Consider the following 815-nt stretch of genomic DNA (forward strand, 5'->3'; position numbering starts at 1 on the left):
CCTTTTACAAACAACCAAATTCCTCAAATTTCATTCCTATATTGTATTTTTCTATGCACTTATTTTGCCCTAAAATCCCTTAGGGGGAAGTACTCGGTCTGAACAACATTTTTTGTTTAGTCATCGGGGGAATACATGGTTTTCTGATGGCTGCCAGGCTGGGGCTTCGGGAGAACTTATGTCTGCAGTTGCACTCTACAGGCTCAACGGTTGATGTGTTGCGTATGATCAGGACATTGTATTAGCACATGGAATCATCGATCGAATAACACAACATCCTATAATTTATTAAGCCTCTGAAAATGGACTTGCTGCTTATCGCATTTCCAAGCTTCTGAAGTGTGTCAAATGAGGAAAGCAGTCCAGTGAGCTCAACTGATGTATCCAGGATTGCACAATGAAGTGGAGAACCTCCGGTGGCAACACCAGTCTCCAGCTGCTACATAATACGATTAAACACTAAAACACACCCTCTACGCCAATGAGGATGGATCTAATTTTATATCAACCAAACGGTGCTAAGAATTTCCTTGCATCCACCCTTTAAACGAGTGGAAGGCAGCTCCAGAGTCCACACATTTCACATTTCTATTAGCCAGCTCCCTTGTTAAATACAACTAAAGGTTTGATTAGTGTCATTCAAAGAAAATGGATTGGGAATGACGTATCAATAAGCCTTTCAAACCAGACCCTGCATGACAAACCTATGTGGCGCAAGCAATGATGAGTCACAAAGAAGATGGCGGTGGAGTCGAGAGAAATGAGGTCGGTCACCAAACTACTGGGCGAACAAAGCATTAAAAGATACTTCCCAA

The sequence above is a fragment of the Lissotriton vulgaris genome, chromosome 9 (assembly GCF_964263255.1).
Source record: "Lissotriton vulgaris chromosome 9, aLisVul1.2, whole genome shotgun sequence".
NCBI classification, from domain to species: Eukaryota; Metazoa; Chordata; class Amphibia; order Caudata; family Salamandridae; genus Lissotriton; species Lissotriton vulgaris.